This window comes from Bombina bombina, chromosome 5, assembly GCF_027579735.1.
Source record: "Bombina bombina isolate aBomBom1 chromosome 5, aBomBom1.pri, whole genome shotgun sequence".
Lineage (NCBI taxonomy): Eukaryota > Metazoa > Chordata > Amphibia > Anura > Bombinatoridae > Bombina > Bombina bombina.
This window is the reverse complement of record NC_069503.1, coordinates 833,586,584-833,613,548: the sequence shown is the minus strand read 5'-3', so window position 1 is coordinate 833,613,548 and position 26,965 is coordinate 833,586,584.

Sequence of the window (26,965 nt, the reverse complement as noted above, 5' to 3'; positions counted from 1 at the left end):
CTGAACCCTGCCTGTCTCACTTCGCTACCTGGTTAACCTCTTTATTACTGGCCTGACTTTCTGTTGCTGGATCCTGTCTGCCTATTTACCTTGTGCTGTCCAGCCTGTGGTGAGTGCCGCTCTCCTCATTTGCCTGATACTCTCTGCTCTGGGATATTAACTATCTTTCCGGCTCAACGCCGGGATAACAAGACTACTGGCCGAGTTCGGTCTGATAGAGAAGTATCCCACAAGATCTTGATAAAGGCCCCTGGAGGCTGAAACGCGTAGAATTTGCTTACTAAACCTTTAACACTTTATATTTCTTTACTAGCTGAGGTATCGTTGGTGGATAGGACAGGTACATTGAGCGGTCACTAATCACCGGTGAGCCGTCTCTGCATGTGTAATCCCTGCCCCAGGACCCACGAAAAATGAACCCAGAGTGCTTTTAAAGGTCTATTATTCATAGGCTTAAACACTGCACAACGGCATTTTACCATTTGGAGACTTCACCTGAACTCTAACCCGGAATTTGATTTCTCTGGGAACATTTCCAAACGCTGAACACCCGCTGCGGAGGACGGACAAACACAAGCTAAAAACAGACTACAAAACGGAGTAAAGCCACACAGAAGTTACTTTCTACATCAAACCGCTTAACCCTGTCTTTGGATTGACACACTGGTAACATTACCCTCTAAGGAGATCATACTGGTAACAATATCACCCACGGATCAGCTCCATTTTGGGAACACTGCTATTAAGCACTTTTTATAATAGACTTTCTATTTATATATGCTGCTAATAATTCTGTTTAGTTATATATGCTGCTAATAATTCTGTTTAGAATTTTAGAATTTTAGATTTAGATTTTAGCCACTCAATTATAAATTAATCAGAATCAAATTGCAGATTTTAATATTGTAGATTTTATATATGTATTCAGATTAACTCATCGCACATTCTAGAGGTCATATAGATTGTTATATATATAATTATTTTTTACTGATGCCGGCATCTTTTTCTAGGAGTCATTTGTTAGAATCAATTTTAATATGCATTTAACATTGTTATAATAAATATTTATTTATTTGAACACATATATCCGATCAACTTTTTTTGGCAACTTAGAAACGCTATTCTAAATTAATTGGATCTTTTATCATTACCCTATATATTTTTATCATCTACCTTTTTTACATATATCAACATATTTTTATACACATTTTTTCCACTTTTTATCCATTTACTATCTCATATGAGTTTTTATCAGATATTTTGGCTCTCAGCTATTCGTTAGCGCTATCCCTCTCCCACACTTTCTTCTGATCTAAGAGTGCACTTTATGAGGTTAGCACACTCTATTTTGGGATTAGCTAGGAGAGCAAAAGTGTAGTATCCCTAATCACACTCTACATTCATAACTTTTACCTTTATTTTGGCATTTGAAATATCAGATTTTCCCTGTGGTATCCCTTACTATACCAAAAGTTTCTGTACTTAAAGGCTCATGAAACCCCTAAATTGTCTTTCATGGTTTAGATAGAGAATAAGATTTTAAACAACTTTCAACAAAGGATACCAAAGGGACAAAGCAAATTAGATAATAGAAGTAAATTGGAAAGTTGTTTAAAATCACATGCTCTATCTGAATTATGAAGGAAAACAATTGTGTTTCATTTCCTTGGCTATAGAAAAGCTGCATAAACATAGCTAGCAGAAGAAATTACACTCCAGTACGGGTTAGGAGAGATAAATAATAAAATGTTAATTTATTATTGTTTCCCTAAGGCCCTGATGATCAAAGATTCCCCTGCTTGGAGAGAAATTGTAGTGCAGGCTTAACTCACTGAATGATCAAAGGAAAATGGCTGGACTCTTCAGCACTGCAAGATCTCTCTTATTTCTGAGACAAGCCCTTGCAATAAAGCACTGCATAATATGAGAGTTTTGTTACACTTACACTTAGTGCATTGTATTTCAAATCACTTTACACTTCAGATTGGGTCTTTCAGTATTATTACTTTCAACCTTTGCACTTTCTATTTTATATTTAAATGCATTTAGATTTAGATCCAGCAGTGATTTTACAAACTGATTATGTTTTGAAAGTTTCTGTGTTACTTCAAGAAGATACAGAAGTCCCCCAAGCAAAGGGTGAATTCATCCTGAACAGCATGAAATACATCCTCACTCACAACTATTTCTGTGATGAGGGAAAATTCTATAAACAGATATGCAGAACGGCGATGGGGTCCAGGTTCGCGTCAAGTTATGCAGACCTATATATGGGGAAATGGGAGTGTATCTTCTGGGAAGCATGCCCAGCGAGCGCGGACCTGGTCCTCTATCGCTGATATATAGATGATATAATCATCATAAGGAAGGGGACAGTGGAAGACTTGGAATACACAATACAGGTTATGAATAACAATACAGTGAACCTGAAATTCACATACGAATGGAGTCGCACAGAACTGACCTTCTTGCATTTGAGGCTGGAAGGGAAAATGGGAAATTGGAAACGTCAACCTATTTTAAGGAGTTCAACAGTAATAATTATATACATAGAACAAGTTGCCATCACATAAAATGGAATGATAACATCCCGAAGGGTCAATTATTGAGAATGAAGAAGAACTGCTCGAATACGAAAAAAATGAGAGGAACAAGCAAAGATAATTAAAACTAAATTCCTTGAGAGAGGATATGATGAGAGTAAACTAGATCATACAGTAGAGGAAGTAAGAAAAATTGAAAGACAAGAACTAACTAGATATAAGAACAAGACCTTGAAAAGAAATGAAGAAGTTCTTGATGTTTCACTAATAACAGAATATAGTGAGAACAGACACATCATAGAAAAAATCTTCTGAAAACATTGGCCTCTATTAAGAGAGGGCAACGTCATAGGAGTAAAACTTCCCATAAGACCTAGGTTCTTATATAGGAAAATGGATAACCTGAGGAATAAAATAGTGCCTACTATACATAAGAAAGGAAAAAAAGGAGTCAAAGATGTGTTTGGAAAAAAGATCAGGTGCTTCTTCCCTTGCCACACATGCAAAGCATGTAAATGTGGCATAAAATCTGGGAAATTCCAGTCTCACAAATTAAAAGAACAATATAAGATCAATGACCACATTAGATGTCAGGAAAGGATAAGGGTGTGGTATACATGTTACAATGCCCACGTGGCCTACAATACTTAGGACAGACAGCAATACAACTAAGAGACAGAATCTGTGAACATCTACTGTTGATTGAAAATCTGAACATGGAAACCGCCCTGTATAGACATTTCTCCACAAAGCATCAAGGGAATGTTAAAGATCTGAAATTTTTGGGGATCCAAAAAATAAATAAAAACTGGAGAGGCGGCAACCATGAAAAGAAGCTTTTGACAGCAGAATCCAAATGGATATTCCAACTTGACTACCTATACCCAAAGGGCCTAAACAACAAAGAGGACTTGACACACCTCCTGAATTTAAATACATAATTCAGGTAATTAAACTCACCATCCGAAAAATGTGAAAAAAATAAAACTTATTCTATACTTTGAGGGTACATGTTTAATCTTACTAGATCCCATAAAGATATACGATTGAGCTAACCAAAATACTATATAAAAGAGGGGACAAGCAATCTCTCAAGACTCTCTGATTCCACCCACTCCCTCTACTAATACCTCTGTCTACATTTCTCAAGGAAAATCAAGATAGATTATCTATCCCAACTCTTGCCAACACTTCCTCCAACCTCGATCTACATCATTATAAATAGGGTACACTTCTCTTAAAATTACCTTATAATTGATGTACTCCAGAATAAATAACATACCTGAACATACGCAGAGCAAACTGAGGTTACAAATCCCTCTCATAACCCCAAATTTAATATCTTATAAAGGGTGTAAGGTTATTGTGTATTAGGTGGACTATTCCGAAGACTTATATGGTCCATTTCTTCTAACACAGGTTACAATAATCTAACTTACTGTTACTATTCACAATCTTATGTAACAGACATCTTAATAAATCCATGTGCAAGTTTCACTTAACCCTTTGTTGACTAATACCCTCCACTACTTCATATCAAGTAATGTACCTAATATGATACATCCAGCTTGAGAAATAAACTATAGCTAACATGGACTCTCATTGCAAGCTTCAATTGTACATAACACAAGAACTGTAAGATCAGGACTAGACTGTTATATACGGTATCTAGTCAACTCAAGTAAGCAAGTCTAGGAATGCAGAATAAGATCTGCCTGTTATATATTATGTAGTATATTCAGGCAAGCAAGTCTACAGTGGTACTAGATTAAACTCTAGACCACTAGTATCCTAAAAACATTCCATCCACACAATATTAGCCCGGAAAGACTACAATACCGTATAAGGGATTACCTATACTAGATAAGATTTAATCCTTTAACAATTAACTACCAAGCTCTATTTATACCTTTGTGCACCCACCATATGTCATCCACTTTATTAATATATGGAATTTGTAGCATATCAGGTGGGCTAAGAAATTCAGCACCCAAACCTAAAACATCTGGATTATTTTAATATTTTTTTTTCCCACATTTTAATATTTTTTTAATATTAATATTTAATATTAATATTTTTTCCCACATTTGTATATTATGTTAGAAGATTTATACATTAGATAATTGAACAAGACTATCTACTTCGGACAACATTATACTTGATATATCTCCATTTTTACACCTTAAGAACTCTCCACTTAAAAACTTTACATTACTATCTCCCTATACAAAGAAACTAGACAAGTACCTCACACTTAACATGATATATCAGCCCAAGTCGCAATTACTATGCATTGGAAGTTGATGTTTACATTGCGAATGAGACAAGGGCTGATAGTCTTTGTCTATCTCCAATTAGACACATGACAGATAAACATGTTATCCAATCAATGCAGGCTGAAAGCACACACCCACCACTGACAGAGTACAGTGGTGACATCACAGCCAATCAGAAGAGCTGAAAATCATCAATAAGAAATACAAGGATAGGCAACAGTTAAACAGTAGTAACATTTTCTAACAATGTAATAATGGGTAATAAGGTGTTGAGACAAGTATCTCACACTCCACATTGCGCATCAGCTCAAGTTGCAATTACCATGTATTGAAACTTGATGTTTACATTACAAATGTGACAAGGGCTGGTAACCTTTTCCCATTTCCAATCAAACACATGAGAGGTAAACTTGTTATCCAATGAACACGGGCTAAAAACACCCACCCACCACTAATACACTATAGTGGTGATGTCACAGCCAATCAGAAGAGCCGAAAATCGGCAATAGTAAACAAATTAGGTATAGTCACTCAATAGGGACAGATACTGTTCCCTATAATATAGCAGTTAAAATAATGGAATATAGAATCAAAATGCAAGTATTAAAAAGAACAATTTGGAAAGAGAAATTAAACCGGATATGACATCACCACCAAAACGATCTTTACACTACAAATGATACAAATAATCATTAAGATTATTGCTATATACAACAAAGTACATATAGTTGTTGTAAAGCATGTTACCCTTTATTGTATTTTAGAAAGCTGAATATATTAAGCTGTATATAAAAAAAAACGAATTTAGTAGCACTTCCTGTTCTATTAACCTTTGACCCTACAAAGCAAACAATTGGAATCAAAATTTAGGTATAAAAAGGCCACCAGTACACACAGCAAACCAGTCTGGAGAAAGGCCTTTTGAGAGGCCGAAACACGTCGACCAAGCATCTGGTAAGCCTTACTCTTATTATCAAACCTGTACTTGAACATACTACACTAAAGTGATTATCTTTCACAGAAGAACTTACCTAGGAGCAGGACAGTCTCCATAAAAATTTGACTTTATATTTTTGTTTGTAGCATTAGCTCTGCAGTTGTCCTCACATTTTGATCTTAAGAGACTTATTTTTTTAAACGCATGTATCACCACTCAGTTTTCTCTCACACACTTGACTTTTTGAATTTTTGGGGATTTTTTTTTAATTTTGAATTTTTTAATATTTATGTCTGTAATCTAGCATTTTTGTCCTTTTTTGCAAGTTCACTTTAAAGGAATACACACAGATTTATTTTGAATTATTATTTTATTTTTTATTATTATTATTATTTTTTTATTTCTTTCTCCATTGGGAATTTCACTTATTATTATTTTTTTCTACATTGGAAGTTTCACCTACTTTGGGATTACAAATAATAACAACAGTATACATACCGTTTGCTTAATCACCTTTGATCAGTAAGACAATTAACCAAAACATTCCATGGAACTTGATTAACATCACTGTGAAGACCCAGCAAGGGGCTCAATACTACACTCTGTTAGCCACTAAGGTGGTTTAATACTGCATCAAAGGGAGTTAATATTTCAGACACATATGTATGAGCTTTATTTACTGCACATCCATCTTTACTGATATCAGATATATGTGTAATATTGCTATTGTGCACATGGATCCATGTTAATTTGCTTGTATTATTTGAATGATTTTAACAGTGTATAATTGTTTTTAACTGTGTACCATTTCTCTCCATTTATCCAATATTTATATTACATCACAGATTGATTAACACATCCTAGCCCCCACTAGTGGTGAGGCGCTCGGGCCATACCTTGCTACAATAAAAGTAGCCCTCTACCCTCCAAAAAAAACCTAAACTAAAAAAAATGTATTGCCCTGAAAATTTAATTTGTTAGGGCATCGCCCTAAAGTGTTTCAGCTCTTTTAGGAAAATTACTAAACTAAAAAAACCTAAAAGGGAAAAAAAAAAAATCTTAATAAAAATATAAAAAAGCCCACACAAAAAAAAAATGCTAACTCTAAACCTCAAAGTTTGTACTCACCAACTTGACTCTGGTGGTGCTCATCTTCTTTCTTCATGGTGGCGGTCCTCTTCTTCGGTCTTCTATCTTCTTCCAACTTTTGTCTTCTTCCACAATCTATCCAATCATCTTCAATCCAATCCTTCTTCATGCTGTCCCAGCCGCACATTGAAGCTTGAATGCAAGGTTCCTAGTTATATAGGGGTGCCATTTCATTTCTATTGGCTAATTTTTGAATTCTATTGGTTGATTGGACTAAGAATTCAAAAATAAGCAATTAACATTGTATATAAATGTAGTGATATAGCTCCTTTAGTTATAATATGCAGTCTTTTTTGTATACTTTATTAGTCAGGTAGATTGCAGACATTATGTAAATGTAGTCATTCTGTGGGAGTTAGTAGGTATAGGCGGTATTTGGGAGTTAGCAGGATTTCCATGTGGATTAACCTGTACTTTGATTGGGATACATCGACAGCAATGCAAAATGTTCCAATCTCGGAAGTACAGGTTATGAGCAGGGTTTCAGACATGTTTATATCACCTCCCTTTTAATGGCGAGAGTTTACAGTGTGAGGCAGTAAGTGTAGGTGTAGCTACCAGAGCTGGTGCTTTTATATAGTCAGCTTAGGCAACTTCCTTAGGGCGCTCCTGCAGGGGGTGCGCAAGTGAGGAGATGTTTATTTAATATATATATATATATATATATATATATATATATATATATATATATATATATATTATAAAAAAGAAAATAATCAGCGCTAGAAGTGTATGAGTGTGCTGTTAGTCTTAATATATATTCCCATCCACTACCTGGAATATATATATATATATATATATATATACACAAGACACTTGCAGGTTATGCAGCAAACAGTCTCATTCATTCAAGTGTGGTAAGTCTATGGATATATAATGTTCATAAGAATCCACAATGCTAGTTCCTGTGTGCTGTGAAAGATTAGACTGCTCGTCTGTGAGAGAAAGGATGATCCCCCACAGAGGGCGAGGTTCCTCTTGAAAATCTGAAAGAGTATGGGACAAGACAAGCGCCAAAAGGCACACTTCGTGTAATACGTTCAGATAATAAGCATATAGTATAACAGTGGGGAAAATCCGCGCTCACCTGGTTTAACCTCAAGGTATGAGGTATTGAAATGGCACTTGTGTTAGTGTACTCTCATCCCTTGCAATCCTCCTGTATGTCCACGGGTCTTCAAGTGTCCCTGGATGTCTGCAGCGTTCCAAGCAATACCAGCATGGAGATAAATCGCATAAAATATTTTGGTGCTATTTTTGAGCAATAAATGGTAATTTAGGCGTCGCTTCTTCACATCCAGCATTTAAAAGTATATTTTTGGCAACATAGATACTGTTTGTTTTTTTTGTTTTCTTTTATCAGAACCATTCAGAGTTTTATAGAGAATTCAATTTTGAGTCTTTATGTGGAGATACTATTGTGTTTCTTAGTACAATTGTGCAAGGTGCATTAAAAATAATTTTCCAAAATAGTCAAAATAACACACTAAAGTATGTTGGGGGGTTTTTCGTTGTGGATTTAGAGTTCCTCTCATGGAATATTGCTCTGCTGGGGTTTGAAAATCTGTATCAAAACCTCTTGTTGTTGACTATTTTGGAAAATTATTTTTAATGCACTTTGCACTTTGCACCAGCCCTGATAGCTACAGTAAGATCACACAGGCATTATTTTAAGTCTTCCGACACAGAAAGCGACACAAAAATTACAACCACTTCTTTACCTGCTAGAGACATCCAGGATATTTCTTGCTGTAGGAAATCCTTGAGTGACGATATAGTCATCAGCCCATTTTGGTCTTTGGACACACCCCAAAGCGAATGGATCAGGTTTCTGTGGGGTAGACGGTGTAAACATACAGGAAAGGAGCAGCCTTGGATATCATACCACGCTACAGTGAAGTACTGGATTTCCGTGCAAGAAGTGAAATGCACATGAGGAGCTGTACTATGTACCATAAGTGAATGGACTCTCCGTTAAGGTGGTGAGACACCTAGTACAGATGCAAACTGTGATGCATACAGTTATGGTTATTCCTATTCCTCAGTTCATCTCATGAGTTAATTAACCGTGTGATCTCTACCGTGGTTGAAGTGTGTGTTTTGCTTTACTCATTTTGATAACACGCTTTATTACTCCGGACTAGTGATGTCGCGAACCTAAAATTTTCAGTTCGTGAACGGCGGACTCGAACTTCCGGTATTGTTCGCAAACCCGCAAACCACGCAAACTGCCATTGACTTCAATAGGCAGGCGAACTTTAAAACCTACAAGGACTCTTTCTGGCCACAATAGTGATGGAAAAGTTGTTTCAAGTGTACTAACACCTGGACTGTGGCATGCTGGAGGGGGATCCATGGCAAAACTCCCATGGAAAATTACATATTTTATGCAGAGTCTGCTTTTAACCCATAATGAGCCTAAATCAACTAACCTTCCCAAATTGTTTGCAATAACGTGCTTTAAAACATCAGTTATGATGCCATATCTATCAGGTAGTGTAAGGGTTATGGCAGCATCACAGTGACAGAGCAAACTCCAAGTGTTACGCACCACAATCAACCGCAAACAGTCCACTTGCACAACCACGAGATAGATAGATTTGATAGATACATAGATTACATAGCTCAATCGATACAATATACATATGATCGATACACTGTACATAGCTCAATAGATGCAATATACATTCGATCGATACGAATTACATCGATCAATAGATGCAATATACATTTGATAGATACGAATGTTATCGAATCAAAGATGCAATATACATTTTATAGATACGAATGACATCAACCAAAATATGTAATATACATTTTATAGATACGAATTACATCGATCAATAGATGCAATCTACATTTGATCGATACGTTTGATAGTTCGATCGATTTGATATATAAGTAAATTGATTTGAAATATATATAATTTCCCTGACAGAGTATAACAATAAGACATGTGTTCTGTGACCCGTGGTGTGTTAAGTAGTAATATTCTTAACATTTTACTACAACCTGTTACTCCCCCTATCAGATGAGGTCTATATGGCCTTCATTTGTGGAACCGGGAGATGGAAGAAGATGATTGTTCTGTCCTCCACTTCAAATTTGTCAGAAACACAAGTGGCTGTCTCCAAACATCACGGACAGAAGATAGATTGATAGATAGGATAGATAGATATACATAGATTGATAGTTAGATAGAATCGATAGAAGAGAAATAGATAGATTTGTTAGATATATAATTACCCTGATAAAGTCTAATAATTAAACATGCGGTCTTGGAAACAACTAGGTTGTGTTAAGTAGTACTATTCTTCGCACTTTCAGCCCTGTAACTCCCCCTATTGGCGGAGGTCTATATGGCAGTTATGATTACCCTGACAAAGTATAACAACAAGACACGCGTTCTGGGACCCATGGTAATTTTGTTGTGTGAAATAAAACTTTTCTTATCACTTGAATCCCTCTTACGCCCCCTTTTGTTGGAGCTCTATATGGCCTGCATGATTAGCCTGACAAAGTATAATAAGAAAACATCTGGTCTTGGACCCATGGTAATTAGGTTGTGTTTAAGTAGTACTATTCTTATAACCGTAATCCCTGTTACTCCCCCTATCAAGGGAGGTCTATATGGCCTGCATGATTACCCTGACAAAGTATAACATCAAGACACACGGTGTTGGACCCATGATAACTAGCTTGTGTTAATTAGTACTTTTCTTAGCACTTTAATCCCTGTTACCCCCCCCTATCGGGGGTGGTCTATATGGCCTGCCTGATTACCCTGAAAAAATATAATAATAAGACATGCGGTCTGGTACCCATTTTAACTAGGTTGTGTTTTAAGTACTACCATTCTTAGCACTTTAATCTCTGTAACTCCCTCTATTTGGTGAGGTCTATACGGCCTGGATGATTACCCATACAAAATATAATAATAAGACATCTGCTCTTGGTCTGTGACCCATGGTAACTATGTTGTGTTAATTAGTAATGTCCTTAGCATTTTAATAGCTGTTACTCATACTCACCCTATCGGTGGAGGTCTATATGGCCTGCATGATTACCCTTACAAAATATAATAACCAAACATATGCTCTGGGACCCATGGTAAGTAGATTGTGTTAAGTAGTATTGTTCTTTGCAGTTTAATACCTGTTACAACACCAAATGGTGGCAGGTCTATCTGGCCTTCATGATTAGCTGCACCCAAACACAAAAAAAAGCAGAGTGGTCTTAGACTAACACCCATGTCTAACTCGGTTGTTTCAATTAGTACTATTCTTAGCACTTTCATCCCTGTTATGGGTGGTCTACATGGCCATCATGATTAGCCAAACAAAATACTACAATCCAACCTTTGCTCAGTCTTCATAGGCCCTTCATTGGCTGTATTTTGATAGTACAGTTCTTATTATTTTTATAGCTGATACAACACCGAATGGTGGCAGCTCTATATGGCCTGCATAATTAGCCACACCCAAAACAAAAATAAAGCCAAGCGGTCTTGGATTAACACCCATGGCTAACTTGGTTGTTTCAAGTAGTACTATTCTTAGCACTTTCATCTCATCCCTGTTACTTCCAGGACTCTCGGTGGTGGTCTACATGGCCATCATGATTACCCTCACCAAAATATAAAAACAATACGTGCGTGCAGGGAACCATGGTAAGGTTACTTCCTTTCACAAAATCGAGTATAACAGTTGCAGGCAGAGGTTCTGACCCTGCATTATGTCTGCACCTCTCCCTAAAAGAGGCATGCGTTAGCGAGTCTGCGGGAATGTATGCAAAGAGCTGGCCTGCCTAAAAAGAGGAGCAAGGCTGTACAAGTTGTTCTCCTTCAGCCATTTTATATGCTGTCCCACAGCCATGACCCTCAACAACCACAACAGAATGAAACACCACATATGTCATCCTTTTGAACAACAGACTACAGGTTTGGGATTGAATTTTGTGAAAATAAATTTCTGCCAGGTACCTTCCACTGCGGTGTCCCAATAGATACAATTTTTTTGAAAGCATCAGACTCCACCAGCTTGTATGGTAAAAGCTGGCGGGCTAAGAGTTCAGACAAGCCAGCTGTCAGACGCCGGGCAAGGGGATGACTTTGAGAAATTGGCTTCTTACGCTCAAACATGTCCTTGACAGACACCTGACTGTGGGCAGATGACCAGGAACTGCTACGTAAGAGAGACTCAGTGGAGGATGGTTGAGAGGGGTCAAGGAGGACAGCACTGGTTGATGTGGCTGAAGATGCTGGAGCAGGAGGAGGAGGGCGGCTTTCACTTTGTGTGCTGCTTCTACTCATGTGTTCTTCCCATTGGCCTTTGTGATGGGAGACCATGTCCCTTCGCAAAGCAGTTGTACCTAGGTGGGTGTTGGACTTCCCACGACTCAGTTTCATTTGGCACAGGTTGCAAATGGCATCGCTGTTGTTAGAGGCAGACACACAAAACAATGCCACACTGCTGAGCTCTGCGATGACGGCATTCTGGTGGTGGCAACAGCATGCATTGATGGTGTCGGCGTGCTGTCTGGCTGACCCCGGGTGCCGATGCATGCTGTCTGACTGTGCCACTAGCTCCTTGAGACAACCTCCCCATGCTTCCAAATCGTCTCCTCCTCCTCCTCTCTGTCTCCCCATCTGAACTTTTCCTCTCTTCTTCTTCTCTTCTAGCAGGCATCCACGTGTCATCCACCGACACATCATCATCAACTGCTTCACTTGTATCTGACACATCAAGAAAGAAAGCATCAGCGGGTACAACATCATCATCATCATCACACCGTACCTCCATGTCGGTAATGCTGCCTGACTGAGACTGATCACTATTATCTACATCCTCTGTCTATGATGGTTGCGCATCACTCATTTCTTCCAAATGATGTGTCAATAACTCCTGTGACAGATCAAGTGAAGCAGCTGTGGTGCTAGTGTTGGTGGGGGCGACAGGCGGGGGAGTGGCACTGGTCATTTGAGACCTCCCAAAGCACAGCTGGACGTAGATGGTGCGTCAAGGTTAGTAGGACTAGCAGCGGAAGCTGAAGAAGATTGGGTGTCCTCTGTTAGCCATTCAACTAGGTCCTCCTCAGAACTTTTTGCGTCCCCCCTGGCACCCGGCGTCTGAACAATGTGCATATTTGTAGGGTCTAAAGGAATCACAGCACCATGACCACGACCACAGAACATGCGGGGTGGCCTGCCTCTGCCTGTCATTTTTTTTAAAATGGACACTAACAATACTATTACATCAATTGAGTGGTGGCACTGTGAAAGTTGGCACAGTATACGCTGTGAGACTGACAACAACAAAAAAGACAGATGTTTTAAAAATCGCAAATTGTTAATTTTTTAAAATATTAAAAGTTCTGTGACAACAAATATGATTGTTTGGCACTAGTTGGCAAATGGGCCTGTCTGGCACACATGCTGGGAGAAAGGAAACTACAATTCAATGGCACTAGGAGACTGAAGAATCACAGTCAAAACAGTTATGATTAACAAAAATTCCAATACTGTTACAATAAATATGATTGGTGGCACTAATTGGCTAGTTGGGACTGGCACACAAGCAGGCAGGCAGGCAGGAGGAAAATGAAATTCAAGGGCACTAGTAGACTGCAGATTGACAGTCAAAACAGTGATGATTGACAAATTTTGCAATACTGTTAAAAGAAATATGATTGCTGGCACTAATTGGATAGTTGGGCCTGGCACACAGGCTGGCAGGCAGGAGAAAAGTTCAATTCAATTGCACGAGCAAACTGAGGATTAAGATCAACAATCAAAAAACTTTTAATTTTAATTAGTAACTATACTGTGACAACAATTATGATTGGTGTGAATAGTTGGCAAGATGGCCTGGCACAAAAGGCTGGCAGGCAGGAGCTAAATGCAATTCAAGGACACTATGAGACTGAATACTGACAGTCAAAACAGTGATGATTGACAATTTTTGCAATACTGTTAAAAGAAATATGATTGCTGGGAATAATTGGCTAGGTGGACCTGGCACACAACAGGCTGCAAGGCCGGAGGAAAGTGCAATTCAATTGCACGAGCAAACTGAGGATTCAGAACAACTATTACCAAAAAATTTTATTTTTAATTATTAAGAATACTGTGACAACAAATATGATTGGTGTAAATATTTTGAAAGTAGGCCTGGCACACAGGCTTGGAAGGCAGTAGAAAAGTGCAATTCAATGGCATGAGCAAACTGAGGATTAAGATCAACAATCAAATTTTTTTTAATTTTAATTAGTAACTATACTGTGACAATTATGATTGGTGTGAATAGTTGGCAAGACGGCCTGGCACAAAAGGCTGGCAGGCAGGAGGTAAATGAAATTCAAGGACACTAGGAGACTGAATACTGACAGTCAAAACAGTGATGATTGACAATTTTTGCATTAATGTTAAAAGAAAAATGATTGCTGGGAATAATTGGCTAGGTGGGCCTGGCAAACAGCAGGCTGCAAGGCAGGAGGAAAGTGCAATTCAATGGCACTAGCAAACTGAGGATTCAGAATAAATATTACCAAAAATTTAAATTTTTAATTATTAAGAATACTGTGACAACAAATATGATTGGTGTAAATATTTTGAAAGTAGGCCTGGCACACAGGCTTGGAAGGCAGTAGAAAAGTGCAATTCAATGGCACGAGCAAACTGAGGATTAAGATCATCAACAATCAAGAATTTTTAAATTTTAATTAGTAACTATACTGTGACAACAATTATGATTGGTGTAAATAGTTGGCAAGACGGCCTGGCACAAAAGGCTGGCAGGCAGGAGGTAAATGCAATTCAAGGACACTAGGAGACTGAATACTGACAGTCAAAACAGTGATGATTGACAATTTTTGCAATACTGTTAAAAGAAATATGATTGCTGGGAATAATTGGCTAGGTGGGCCTGGCACACAGCAGGCTGCAAGGCAGGAGGAAAGTGCAATTCAATGGCACGAGCAAACTGAGGATTCAGAACAAATATTACCAAAAATTTTAATTTTTAATTATTAAGAATACTGTGACAACAAATATGATTGGTGTAAATATTTTGAAAGTAGGCCTGGCACACAGGCTTGGAAGGCAGTAGAAAAGTGCAATTCAATGGCACGAGCAAATTGAGGATTAAGATCAACAATCAAAAATGTTTTAATTTTAATTAGTAACTATACTGTGACAACAATTATGATTGGTGTGAATAGTTGGCAAGACGGCCTGGCACAAAAGTCTGGCAGGCAGGAGGTAAATGCAATTCAAGGACACTAGGAGACTGAATACTGACAGTCAAAACAGTGATGATTGACAATTTTTGCAATACTGTTAAAAGAAATATGATTGCTGGGAATAATTGGCTAGGTGGGCCTGGCACACAGCAGCCTTCAAGGCAGGAGGAAAGTGCAATTCAATGGCACGAGCAAACTGAGGATTCAGAACAACTATTACCAAAAATTTTAATTTTTAATTATTAAGAATACTGTGACAACAAATATGATTGGTGTAAATATTTTGAAAGTAGGCCTGGCACACAGGCTTGGAAGGCAGTAGAAAAGTGCAATTCAATGGCACGAGCAAACTGAGGATTAAGATCAACAATCAATTTTTTTTTAATTTTAATTAGTAACTATACTGTGACAACAATTATGATTGGTGTAAATAGTTGGCAAGATGGCCTGGCACAAAAGGCTGGCAGACAGGAGGTAAATGCAATTCAAGGATACTAGGAGACTGAATACTGACAGTCAAAACAGTGATGATTGACAATGTTTGCAATACTGTTAAAAGAAAAATGATTGCTGGGAATAATTGGCTAGGTGGGCCTGGCATACAGCAGGCTGCAAGGCAGGAGGAAAGTGCAATTCAATGGCACGAGCAAACTGAGGATTCAGAACAAATGTTACCAAAAATTTAAATTTTTAATTATTAAGAATTCTGTGACAACAAATATGATTGGTGTAAATATTTTGAGAGTAGGCTTGGCACACAGGCTTGGAAGGCAGTAGAAAAGTGCAATTCAATGGCACGAGCAAACTGAGGATTAAGATCAACAATCAAATTTTTTTTAATTTTAATTAGTAACTATACTGTGACAACAATTATGATTGGTGTGAATAGTTGGCAAGACGGCCTGGCACAAAAGGCTGGCAGGCAGGAGGTAAATGCAATTCAAGGACACTAGGAGACTGAATACTGACAGTCAAAACAGTGATGTTTGAAATTTTTTGCAATACTGTTAAAAGAAATATGATTGCTGGGAATAATTGGCTAGGTGGGCCTGGCACACAGCAGCCTGCAAGGCAGGAGGAAAGTGCAATTCAATGGCACGAGCAAACTGAGGATTCAGAACAACTATTACCAAAAATTTTAATTTTTAATTATTAAGAATACAGTGACAACAAATATGATTGGTGTAAATATTTTGAAAGTAGGCCTGGCACACAGGCTTGGAAGGCAGTAGAAAAGTGCAATTCAATGGCACGAGCAAACTGAGGATTAAGATCAACAATCAAATTTTTTTAATTTTAATTAGTAACTATACTGTGACAACAATTATGATTGGTGTAAATAGTTGGCAAGATGGCCTGGCACAAAAGGCTGGCAGGCAGGAGGTAAATGCAATTCAAGGACACTAGGAGACTGAATACTGACAGTCAAAACAGTGATGATTGACAATTTTTGCAATACTGTTAAAAGAAATATGATTGCTGGGAATAATTGGCTAGGTGGGCCTGGCACACAGCAGGCTGCAAGGCAGGAGGAACGTGCAATTCAATGGCACAAGCAAACTGAGGATTCAGAATAAATATTACCAAAAATTTTCATTTTTAATTATTAAGAATACTGTGACAACAAATATGATTGGTGTAAATATTTTGAGAGTAGGCTTTGCACACAGGCTTGGAAGGCAGTAGAAAAGTGCAATTCAATGGCACGAGCAAACTGAGGATTAAGATCAACAATCAAATTTTTTTTATTTTAATTATTAACTATACTGTGACAACAATTATGATTTGTGTGAATAGTTGGCAAGACGGCCTGGCACAAAAGGCTGGCAGGCAGGAGGTAAATGCAATTCAAGGATACTAGGAGACTGAATACTGACTGTCAAAACAGTGGTGATTGACAATTTTTGCAATACTGTTAAAAGAAATATGATTGCTGGGAATAATTGGCTGGGTGGGCCTGGCACACAGCAGGCTGCAAGGCAGAAGGAAAGTGCAATTCAATGGCATGAGCAAACTGAGGATTCAGAACAACTATTACCAAAAATTTTAATTTTTAATTATTAAGAATACTGTGACAACAAATATGATTGTTGTAAATATTTTGAAAGTAGGCCTGGCACACAGGCTTGGAAGGCAGTAGAAAAGTGCAATTCAATGGCATGAGCAAACTGAGAATTAAGATCAACAATCAAATTTTTTTTAATTTTAATTAGTAACTATACTGTGAAAACAATTATGATTGGTGTAAATAGTTGGCAAGACGGCCTGGCACAAAAGGCTGGCAGGCAGGAGGTAAATGCAATTCAAGGATACTAGGAGACTGAATACTGACAGTCAAAACAGTGATGATTGACAATTTTTGCAATACTGTTAAAGAAATATGATTGCTGGGAATAATTGGCTAGGTGGGCCTGGCACACAGCAGGCTGCAAGGCAGGAGGAAAGTGCAATTCAATGGCACGAGCAAACTGAGGATTCAGAACAACTATTACCAAAAATTTTAATTTTTAATTATTAAGAATACTGTGACAACAAATATGATTGGTGTAAATATTTTGAAAGTAGGCCTGGCACACAGGCTTTGAAGGCAGTAGAAAAGTGCAATTCAATGGCACGAGCAAACTGAGGATTAAGATCATCAACAATCAAGAATTTTTAAATTTTAATTAGTAACTATACTGTGACAACAATTATGATTGGTGTAATTAGTTGGCAAGACAGTCTGGCACAAAGGCTGGCATGCAGGAGGTAAATGCAATTCAAGGACACTAGGAGACTGAATACTGACAGTCAAAACAGTGATGATTGACAATTTTTGCAATACTGTTAAAAGAAATATGATTGCTGGGAATAATTGGCTAGGTGGGCCTGGCACACAGCAGGCTGCAAGGCAGGAGGAAAGTGCAATTCAATGGCACGAGCAAACTGAGGATTCAGAACAAATATTACCAAAAAATTTAATTTTTAATTATTTAGAATACTGTGACAACAAATATAATTGGTGTAAATATTTTGAAAGTAGGCCTGGCACACAGGCTTGGAAGGCAGTAGAAAAGTGCAATTCAATGGCACGAGCAAACTGAGGATTAAGATCAACAATCAAATTTATTTTAATTTTAATTAGTAACTATACTGTGACAACAATTATGATTGGTGTGAATAGTTGGCAAGACGGCCTGGCACAAAAGGCTGGCAGGCAGGAGGTAAATGCAATTCAAGGACACTAGGAGACTGAATACTGACAGTCAAAACAGTGATGATTGACAATTTTTGCAATATTGTTAAAAGAAATATGATTGCTGGGAATAATTGGCTAGGTGGGACTGGCACACAGCAGCCTGCAAGGCAGGAGGAAAGTGCAATTCAATGGCACGAGCAAACTGAGGATTCAGAACAACTATTACCAAAAATTTTAATTTTTAATTATTAAGAATACTGTGACAACAAATATGATTGGTGTAAATATTTTGAAAGTAGGCCTGGCACTCAGGCTTGGAAGGCAGTAGAAAAGTGCAATTCAATGGCACGAGCAAACTGAGGATTAAGATCAACAATCAATTTTTTTTTAATTTTAATTAGTAACTATACTGTGACATTAATTATGATTGGTGTAAATAGTTGGCAAGACAGCCTGGCACAAAAGGCTGGCAGGCAGGAGGTAAATGCAATTCAAGGATACTAGGAGACTGAATACTGACAGTCAAAACAGTGATGATTGACAATTTTTGCAATACTGTTAAAAGAAATATGATTGCTGGGAATAATTGGCTAGGTGGGCCTGGCACACAGCAGGCTGCAAGGCAGGAGGAAAATGCAATTCAATGGCACGAGCAAACTGAGGATTCAGAACAACTATTACCAAAAATTTTAATTTTTAATTATTAAGAATACTGTGACAACAAATATGATTGGTGTAAATATTTTGAAAGTAGGCCTGGCACACAGGCTTTGAAGGCTGTAGAAAAGTACAATTCAATGGCACGAGCAAACTTAGGATTAAGATATTCAACATTCAAGAATTTTTAAATTTTAATTAGTAACTATACTGTGACAACAATTATGATTGGTGTAAATAGTTGGAAAGATGGCCTGGCACAAAAGGCTGGCAGGCAGGAGGTAAATGCAATTCAAGGACACTAGGAGACTGAATACTGACAGTCAAAACAGTGATGATTGACAATTTTTGCAATACTGTTAAAAGAAATATGATTGCTGGGAATAATTGGCTAGGTGGGCCTGGCACACAGCAGCCTGCAAGGCAGGAGAAAAGTGCAATTCAATGGCACGAGCAAACTGAGGATTCAGAACAACTATTACCAAAAATTTTAATTTTTAATTATTAAGAATACTGTGACAAAAAATATGATTGGTGTAAATATTTTGAAAGTAGGCCTGGCACACAGGCTTGGAAGGCAGTAGAAAAGTGCAATTCAATGGCACGAGCAAACTGAGGATTAAGATCAACAATCAAATTTTTTTTAATTTTAATTAGTAACTATACTGTGACAACAATTATGATTGGTGTGAATAGTTGGCAAGACGGCCTGGCACAAAAGGCTGGCAGGCAGGAGATAAATGCAATTCAAGGACACTAGGAGACGGAATACTGACAGTCAAACAGTGATGATTGACAATTTTTGCAATACTTTTAAAAGAAATATGATTGCTGGGAATAATTGGCTAGGTGGGCCTGGCACACAGCAGCCTGCAAGGCAGGAGGAAAGTGCAATTCAATGGCACGAGCAAACTGAGGATTCAGAACAACTTTTACCAAAAATTTTAATTTTTAATTATTAAGAATACTGTGACAACAAATATGATTGGTGTAAATATTTTGAAAGTAGGCCTGGCACACAGGCTTTGAAGGCAGTAGAAAAGTGCAATTCAATGGTACCAGCAAACTGAGGATTAAGATCAACAATCAAAGCATTTTAAATTTTAATTAGTAACTATACTGTGACAATAATTATGATTGGTGTAAATAGTTGGCAAGATGGACTGGCACAAAAGGCTGGCAGGCAGGAGGTAAATGCAATTCAATGGTACTTTTGACTGAATATTTGCAGTCCAAAAAAAATTTAAAATGTATATACTGTTACAAGAATTATGATTGGTTCCACTAATTGGCTAGTTGGGCCTGGAAAACACGCTGGCAGGCAGTAGGAAAGTGTCATTCAATGGCACGAGCAAACTGAGGAATCACTAGCGATCAATTTGGAATATTAAAGATTAACAATACTTTTACAACTAGGATTGGTGGCACTAATTGGCTAGTTTGTGCCTGGCACACAGGCTGCCAGGCAGGAGGAAACTGCAATTCAATGCCACTAGTAGACTGAATATTTGCAGTACAAAAAATTATGATTTTTAATTTTTTTGATACTGTTACAAGAATTATGATTGGTTCCACTAATTTGCTAGTTGGGCCTGGCACACAGGCTGGCAGATATGAGTTGTGGATGGTAGGTAGGGCAGCAATTTAACACAGTATGCTGTGTAAGTGACAAAAACACAGGCCTGATAGAAAATTAAGTTAGATTACACTAGCAAAATATTTTAAAATTTTAGATTTTAATATTAAAATTATGTTAAGAAGTGCAATGCACATATGAGTGGTCGCACTGGCTGGCTGCTACGTAGGGCAGCAATTAACAACAGTATGCTGTGTAAGTCAGATAGACAGTTAGACACAGGCCTGATAGAAAATAAAATTAGATTACACTAGCATAATGATTTAAAGACTTTTTTTTGGGAATTTAAAGAAAAAGGTTAAGCACATACATATGAGTCGTGGCTGATAGCCTTGGAAGGGCAGCTATTAAAAACAGTAGGCTCTGTAAGTCAGATACACACACGCCTGGTATAAAATACTATTAGATTACACTAGAAAAATGATTTAAATTATTTTTTGGGGGGGGAATTAAAAAAAGCAAAACACACAGGCCTGATAGAAAATTATATTAGTTTACACTATCAAACAAATTTAAACTTTTTTTTTTATATTTAAATTAAGGTGAAGAAGATATGAGTGGTGGGTGGCTGCCTTGCACAGACCAATTAACCAAAAGACTGAAAAAAAATGAGGTATATTAATGCTGAGTGAGCCTGACAGACACAGGCCTGATAGTAAATGTAATTAGATTACACTAGAAAAATGATTTAAATAAAAAAATTTAAATTTAAAATAATGTTATAAATGGATATTAACACTGGTGGCTGGCACAGAGCAATGAACCACAGTATATGCTGTGTGACACAGGCCTGATAGAAAATGAAAAAAAATGACACTAGCAAAATAATTAAAATTTTTGGTTAGTTAAATTTAAACTAATGTTGTTAGGGAGATATCAGTGGTGGCAGTAATCACAGCATATGCTGTGAGCCTTAAACACACAGGCTGAAAGCCAGGCAAATGCTAATAAAAAAATACGAAAAAAATAAATAAAAAACGGCACAAAATATAGCCCTAAAAAGGGCTTTTTGGGGTGCTGTGCTTGCAGCAGATATGAGTGGAGTCCTTCTGGACTGTAGTGGACACTTAATATACTAGCCTAGCTATGTTTTTCCTATTAATGTCAGGAGCAAAAACACAAAACGTCCTCTCATTAAGAAAGCAAGGTCGTTATGAGTCTAAAATGGCGGATTTCGAGTAGCTGGGAGGGTCTGTGAGGGAGTGTCTGATGTTGATTGGCTCTAATGTGTCAGATGGCTGTGACATACAGGGTCATCGTTTCCTCAATGATGACACATAGGGGCGGATCGAACATCGCCATGTGTTCGCCCACAAACGCGAACAAGCTATGTTCGCTGTGAACCATTCGCGGGCGAACAGTTCGGGACATCACTACTCTGGACTACTACGTGAATGTGCTAAGTTGGATTGCGTTTATTTCCCCTACCACTCAGTGGGATAGTACTAGGCATAGCCTGGCTTCCCTAGAGTTGGGACTTTTATTTCTTCACAGTGAGTTCTCTCCCTATTCTATTGGTTTCACTTTTATTATTAAGCGCTTTCAGGCTGCGCTTAGGGAGAACACTCATGATGCAGGGAAATTGTGATTGTCAAATAGTACAGCAGTATTATTCATTACTGCCCCTAGAGACTGAAGCTGAACCTGGCCCTGAACTATCTAGAATCTTTTCTATGGACAGATCTTATTCAACGCTTAGTGAACTTTTTCATGATATAGAGAAGCTAAAAAGTAAAGAAACCAGGCTACAATGGGACATCTGGTCTATGAGCAAGTATATAGAATTACAAATTATACCAAGAGGCTTAAGGGTTAATAAATGTCCAACCTTTGACTCTGAGGACAAGGACTTTATGGAGGCTGGGAACAATGTTCTAATGGATTGCTCATTGTGGCTCATGTCATTATTATGTGACTTTAAATCTAAAATGCTAAGTGCTGTTAGAGATGAAATCTGTATTTTAGAATTAGAATTGAACTCTAAACAAAGTGATGTGGATAATGGCAGATTTGACCTTGTACTTAGAAATACTATAGCAGATATAAAAAAACAGGTTATTGACATGAAACACTTTAAGTATATTCATGATCAAACTGACTTTGATAACAATACTGTTTATATATGGAACTGCAGTAGACAAAACCAGACTCATAGACAACAGAATAGGAATAGAAATAACAGAGGACATAGAAATAGGAGGGGGAGGAGACACTCACAGGTAACATTTTCAGACACAGAAGCAGAATCTGGGGGTTGATGGGTCAGCTACTAGTAGAGACGAGGTGCCAGCATCTAATGAGACAAAGAGCATATTAAAAAATGCCAAAGTAACTAATTATGCACATCAGAATCCACCTAATAAACCCCCATTAATCAAAAAGGTCAAGAGACATACATTGGAGATAACCCCAATACTAATATATCTGCTAAAGCTCAGTCACAATTAGAACAGGTTTTTTCCTTGCCCCAGAGCAAACCAGACAGCTGGGGGGGAATCAGACCCAAGAGAAACAGGGATACAAATTGAGAGAGATGAGACAACAGACAAAGTACAAATAAATTGTGTTATTAACCTGTCAAAAACTGATTTATAAGATACACAACTGTTTGTACTTGGGCTTGGCTTGGGATTTGTACCATCGACTAACTTTAATTTATTTAAAACTGTTATAGATGGGAATCGTTTGATTTGAAACATTACACTTAAGGGTAACTTCTCAGGTGGCAGCACAATAGAACAAGATCCACCAGGATCTGCTAAATGGGTCACTACTAATCTCAACACTAACCTATCCTTTTTAGAGTCATGTGATTTGATCTCACTTAATAACCTTCTGAATGAAGGCTGAGAATCCTAAAACCTCTACCCAGACCACATGTGTGAAAGGTTTGAAACCCTCTTCTAGGTATTATCCTATACATAGTAGGGGTAATATCATAGAAGGCTTTTATAAAAGGGTGGAGAATGATCTTAAATTGCTAGCTAGACAAACTGGTAAAACATTTGAGAATCTGAGTTGGCCCGAAAAAGAGGCTTTGGAACAGCTAGCCAAAAACCAGGATATTGTCATACATAATGCAGACAAAGGTGGTTCAGTGGTGGTATTGAATAAAACTGATTATATGAATGAAGCATTACGTCAACTTGAAGATTGTAATTGCTATACCCTATTGTCTGCTAATCCTACCCATGGTTTTCAAAGAGAATTGATGCACCTTCTGGATGATGGTGTGGAGGGCAGGTTTATGGACCAAGACACCGCTACATATATTTATGCTGAACATCCGGTGACACCCGTTTTCCACCATCTCCCGAAGGTGCACAAATCTCTTACTAATGTGGAAGGTCGCCCTATTGTTAGTGGCATAGGGTCCCTTTTTGAGCATCTGTCGCAGTGGCTGGACATGATATTGCAACTGTTTGTGGAAGCACTGCTCAGTTTCTTAAAAGATACCAAACATCTGTTAACCTGGTAGAAGGGTTAAACTAGAGGGAAGGCTTCCACAGATGGGTCACGATTGATGTGACAGCCCTCTATTCTTCCATTCCCCATGACAAGGGAATGGAAGCATTTGCCTTCTTCCTTTGGGAATGGTCAGAATTATCTGAAGAATTTCAAGCTTTCATTCTACGGGTATCTTTGTTCCTTTTAACCCATAATTTTTTTGAATTTGTGTGCACTTTCTATCTCCAGAGATGTGGGACAGCGATGAGGGCTAAATATGCCCCCTCATACACCAACCTTTTTATGGGTTGGTGGGAGCTGTCCCATATCTTTGGAGCTGAGAACCTCCACAGGAATAATATCAGTTTCTACCGTCGATTTATAGATGATCTGATCCTCATTTGGGACGGCAATGTGACTGACATAGATGATTTTGTGGACGGCATCAATTGTAATGAGTTCGGCCTTAAGTTCACATTTGAGACACAACAGAATGACATTAATTTTCTCAATGTGGTATTGAGTGGAACCCCAGAGGGCAGAGTAAAAACTAACATATAGAAAACCCATATCCGGAAACTCCTTGTTACATGCTAGGAGCTGTCACCCCAAACATGTGCCATATGCAATTGCTAAAGGGCAGCTCATAAGAGCAAAAAGGAATTGCTCGGATATGGAAGATTGTCAGGCCCAAATGAAGGATGTCAGTAGCCGATTGATCCAGAGGGGATATCCCAGCAAGGTTGTCAATAGAGCCAACAGGGAAGTTGCTGAATTAAATAGATCAGATCTACTCAAGGACAAACCCAAGACTAATGAGTTACAAAAGGCTATGACATTTGTAACAGATTTCAGCTTCCAATATGAAGAGGTGTGTAATATTGTAAAACATAATTTCAACATGCTGATTGCTGATGATAGGCTCATTGAGTGTGTACAGGAAGGGATAAGATGTTCTTACAGAAGGAATCGCATGCTGGGTAATATGTTGTCCCCTACGGTACTGAAGAAACCCATTTCCCAGGCTAGTGCTTGGCTCACTAGCAAGGAGTCCTTTAAGTGGAGCGTGTGATTATCTGATTATATCGGATCATTTCAGCTCCACAGCGAATGGGAAGACCTATGAAGTGAATTTTTGTCTCAATTGCACTTCAGATTATGTTATATACTGTGTAACATGCACTAAATGTGGAAAACAGTATATTGGACTCACCACAAGGGATGTTAGATCCAGGGCGAGAGAACATCTTTCAACCATCCGTGTGGGAAAGGCTACCACCCCCCGTTCCATAATTTTGCCCAAATATACAATAAAAATATGTCCTGCTTCTCGTGGCAACCCATAGATATGATCCCTTGCCCTAAAAGAGGGGGCGATAGGGATATCATTCTCCCAAAGAGGGAGATGCTGTTGATATTTAAATTGGAGACAAGGGTCCCCCAGGGTCTAAATTCTGAGTATGACCTTATAAACTATTGGGAGTAAGATACAACCCATACTTGTTATCCACAGCATCTTCCTCTTGCATGTAACTTACAATAAAGGTATATAATAACTGGGATATTCTTCTGGTTTGCCTGTATGTATATACATATATGTATCCAGACACTCCTCTGTCTTCCTTTGTAAGGTTGTTATTACTATGTGTATCCTCCTAGTTTCATTGAGAAAAACCTGTTATTGTATACATACCTGCTTTTTCATCCAATAACAGAGATTGTCTGTATTTGTATGGGAAACATATTTTGATCAATATATAGAGCATTTTATATTTCTATGTTATATCTTTCCTTTTTTCTGCACACTTACTGCAGCTATATCGAGATATTTACTATCTTTCAATATATTAGCCTTTCAGGCTAATCCTTATGTTATCCCCCACATTGTACCATTTACTGTATACATGGATTCATAGTAAATAATATTTATTTTCTTTGCTTTATGCATTTATAATAATATCCAGGGGATTATAGGATACCTATATTGACGTTAGGATGTATATATCTCTGCTAGCATTACTAACAATGATTATGTTTGTTCATGGCCATCTGTTCTTTTTCTTTTAGCATTAGTTATTGTAAGTGAAGTGTGAGACTAAGCGTTTTGGGCAATACTTAAGTCGCTCTACACATAGGTGCACTAGCTCACCTGAGGAAGATATGATACTGAAAGTTGAGTGAAGAGCGTCAAAAGATATGTAAGAGATATATTTATATAATTAAGAGATATGTTTATATATTAAACGTAGAGAAAGATTACAGTTGGTACATATTAGATATATATTCCAATATGTGGAAATAAAAAACAATACAATCACAATGTATAAAACAATGGTAAAAACTAACTTTAAGGTGCACCTTAAAAATAGAGGAAAAAATAAATGAATGAATGAATATCTCTAGTCCCTGTAGTTTAGTGAGAGAAAGTCACATCAAAACAAAAATATAAAAATATATCCAAAAGGTGTTGTGCAGCATTTCAATTTGTTATATGTGATTTTTAGCATTATTGCACTATTGTGATATATTTTCACAGGTTACTAGAAAGACAATTTGCTTCAACACTCTAGAAGATTCTTCACACCACAGAGAAGATATTTGTAAAGACCACAACACCTTTTGGATATATTTTTATATTTTTTTTTTACACACTTTGACACCCATTTTTATAAATGTTTTTGATATATTTCATCACATTTTATCCCATTTTTTCACTTTTTGATTTCCCATTTATTGATTTGTCTGACACATTCATCAATTTTTAGGATCACATTTTTCTATTTTTGGTATTTTTAAGTTTTGGATTTTTCGCTATTACACATCGGAGCACAACAATATTGGAACACGCAACTATTTGGATACCTCTTTGATGTGACTTTCTCTCACTAAACTACAGGGACTAGA